Here is a 4,094-nt window from a genome sequence, read left to right as displayed (position 1 = left end):
CATTGTGTCCCCTGTCTCCTGTTACCATCCGCCTTAGACGCACAGTTCGGGACCCCCTACCCGAAATCCGCCGGTTTTGACACCGACATTGGTGCTTTCATTGAGAGTTCCACTGTGTCGTCACCGTAAGGCTTGATGGCTCCTTCGATCATTGGCAATGATGCGGTCCAGGGTGAGGTTTTTCTCCTCGGACAGATCTTCGTATTCGGCGGCTTTGTACTGCGGGCTAACTCGCTTGGCCATCTGGAGCAGATCAAGAGCTACGCCCCTGGCCATCAGGTCTGGTTTGGAAGCTTGAACTATACCGCCGACATCCGCGGAGACTTGATCTTCGACGGATTCGAGCCCATGTCAGGTGCGCCGCACCATCGTGACGAACATGACTTAGCTCTGCCACTGGACGGTGTTCAGGCGATCACCCCTGTGGCTACTCCGGCCTTCAATCCAGAGCAGATCATGCCGTCCGAGCACGGGTGGATGGACCCCGCCACGGAGGCCGCACACCCAACGGTGATAGAGCCGAATACTGACTTCACCCCCTATGAGACCTGTGTTGCCGGACCCTTGGATTCGTCCCCGGCCACAGGCTCCGAACCGCGTGCGTCCGTGCCTATCAAATCTGATTGTGCACCGATCATGGAGTTTACCTTCGCGGATATCTTTCAGCACTCGCCCTTGGGCGACGTACTAAATTCATTGAGGTCTCTCTCCTTGTCAGGAGACCCCTGGCCGAACTATGTGCCGCTTAAGTGGGAAGCGGATGACAAAGAAATTCATTACCCACCCGCCACCCACTTAATATCCAGTATCAACGACTTAACCAACATGCTTGATTTCAGCTCCGAAGACATCGACGGTATGGACGACGATGCAGGAGAAGAATAGGAACCACCGCCCATAGGGCGCTGTACAGCCACCTCATCATATGATATATACATGGTGGACACCCCCAAAGAAAGCGATGGAAATAAGGCAACGGAGGATAATCCCCTCGAGAAGCAATTTAAGCACCGGTGTCATCGGCGCCGCTTTAAGCCCCGCCATAGCAAAAGCAGCGATACCGGCACAAGAGACAATAGTGCTGCGGACAGTGCCGAAGACGAAGACAATCCCGTCCAGCCAGACATTGAGCGGGATTATGGGCAAGCTAGCCCCAAGGAACAGGCGGCAGACAGAGAATCAGAGGATGAGAATTACATGCCCCTCTCTGATGATGAGGTGAGCCTCGGCGATGAAGAATTTATCGTGCCTGAGGATCCCGTTGAACAGGAGCGCTTTAAGCGCCGGCTTATAGCCACAGCAAAAAGCCTGAAGAAATAGCAACAGCAACTTCAAGCTGATCAAGATTTGCTAGAGGACAGATGGACCGAGGTACTGGCCGCCGAGGAATACGGACTCGAGTGCCCAACCAAAAGTTACCCAAAGCGCAGGTTGCTACCCCAACTCGAGGAGGAAGCATTAAATCCTACACCACCAGCGTATGATGCAGCTGACCGGCCACGTCGTGGCCGTGAAAAAGCGGCATATCAGCTCGAAGTCCAGACCACACCCCGTCGCCAGTCAAACAAAAATACCAAGGCCCGGGGTATCACGCAGGACCTGCGAGAAGTATTGGAAAACAAATCGGGACATAAAAGATCGATCTATGGATCACAGGGGCGCGCCCCAACGCGCGACGACAACCGTCACACCGGATATACTAAAATCAAATCCGGCAGGGCCGAACACACCTGACAAGACTCGTATGAACTGCGTCGTGATATAGCCCGGCAAAGAGGCACCGCACACCCCCTATGCTTCACTGATGAAGTAATGAATCATGAATTCCCGAAAGGGTTTAATCCCATAAACATTCAATCATATGACGACACCACAGACCTCGCAGTATGGGTAGAGGATTTCTTCCTCCACATTCACATGGCTCGCGGGGATGATCTACACGCCATCAAGTATTTCCCGCTAAATCTCAAAGGGCTGGCTCGGCAATGGCCGAATAGCTTGCCGGTAAACTCCATCGGAAGCTGGGAGAACCTGGCAGACGCATTCCTGGAAAACTTCCAGGGCACTTATGTGCGGCCACCAAATCCTGACGATTTAAGTCACATAAAATAGCAGCCCGGAGAGTCGGCCAGGAAATTCTGGACTCAGTTCCTAATTAAAAAGAACCAAATTGTCGACTGTCCGGATGCCGAAGTCCTAGCGGCCTTTAAACATAACATCCGTGACGAGTGGCTCGCCCGACATCTCGGCCAAGAGAAGCCAAAATCCATGGCTGCCCTCACAACACTCATGACCCGCTTTTGCGCGGGCGAAGATAGCTGGCTGGCCCGTAGCAACAACACAGCAAGCAACCCTGACACATCAGAAGCCAGAGATAGCAACAGCAAATCCCAATGCAACAAACACAAGCGCCACAAAAATGGTGGAAACGTTGAAGATACGACAGTCAATACCAGATTTAAGGGCTCTATGTCCAGTCAGCGAAACGGGCCACTCACAAATGACTATTCGGGGCCGTCCAGTCTAGACCGCATACTCGATCGTCCGTGCCAAATTCATGGCACCCCAGCAACACCAGCCAATCATACCAACAGAGAATGTTGGGTCTTCAAACAAGCCGGCAGGTCAGGTGCCAAAAACAAAGATAAGGGGTCTCAAAGCAACGATGGTGACGAGGAGCCTAGATCACCGAGTACAGGAGGGCAAAAGAAATTTCCCCCACAAATACAAACGGTGAACGTGGTAAACGGCACCTACAATCCCAACCGGCGGACGCACACCCTTAGGGATGTTGACTTAATAGAACCAGTCGTCCCACAATTTAAACTAGGGCCAATTACCTTAAACCGCATGGATCGTCCGGTTAACATTATTTAGGGCAATCCAGCCGCACTAGTCCTCGACCCAATAATTGATGGGTTCCACCTCACGTGAGTCCTTATGGACGGAGGTAGTAGTCTAAACCTGCTTTATCAGGACACAGTGCGCAAGATGGGCATCGATCATTCGGCGATCAGGCCCACTAAAACCACCTTCAGCGGTATTATACCAGGTGTGGAGGCCTGCTGTACAGGGTCCATCGCCCTTGAGGTAGTCCTCGGATCAACAGACAATTACCGTGCCGAAGAGTTAATCTTCGACATCGTCCCCTTTCGAAGTGATTATCAGGCACTACTCGGACGAACCGCGTTCGCTCGATTCAACGCAGAACCACATTATGCCTACCTTAGCTCAAGATGCCCGGTTCGCGTGGCGTCATCACGGTTAATGGCAAGGCCGAACTTTCCCTCGGCACCAAGGAGTATACCGCTGCATTAACTACAGAAGCTACAAGTAGCACCTTCCAACCAAAGCTTGAATCGATGGCCCGACTCCCAGACACCGCTAAAGGACTTCAAAATATTTCGCGGCAGGATAGCCCGGCTCGTCTAGAGCTTAATTAAACACTCCGGCGAAAGCCAGGACAGGCCATATAGTACGGCTCAACCTCTCTGCGGCACACAAGCATTTCTTACATTTTGTTTGCAGGTTTAACTTTACGCAGACCAGGACTGGCGATATGGAAGTAGCTCGAACACGCAAGGGAATCGGTAGATATTCCCCGCGATGACCATCCGACTATACTCTGGATCCGCACACAGCTTCTTCCCCTGGTCTCAGTAGGTTCCACAGTCATATTTCTTTTTTACCCCATTATCTATACTCACACGCAGCGACATACTATTCAAATACAACATGTGGATTTAGATAACGCTTATATGCTGTTATTTCCTGTTGAAATTCTTTTATCAAGTGTCATCCGTACACCCCGATATGCTTTAAATATGCCAGGGGCTTCGCTTTACCCATAATACAGCAATAAAGTCCGAACACCTTCATGGAAGTTCGGCACCCCAAACTTATAGCATTATATGCATCATCTCTGAATCATGTCTTGGGTCAGATGTTGGGTTTGCCCGGCTCCCATGTTTTGCTGCCTTACGATCCGCTATATCGGCTAAGGCGGCACAGGGAGAACTACTGCGATTGTGTCCAGGTTCTTCCGGACGGGCACCTCAGTAGAGAAAGCCGAAAACTGACTGTCATGATACGGC

Source organism: Triticum urartu, chromosome 7 (assembly GCF_003073215.2).
Source record: "Triticum urartu cultivar G1812 chromosome 7, Tu2.1, whole genome shotgun sequence".
Classification (NCBI taxonomy): Eukaryota; Viridiplantae; Streptophyta; class Magnoliopsida; order Poales; family Poaceae; genus Triticum; species Triticum urartu.
The sequence above is the reverse complement of the archived record's forward strand: the minus strand, read 5'-3'. Positions refer to the sequence as shown.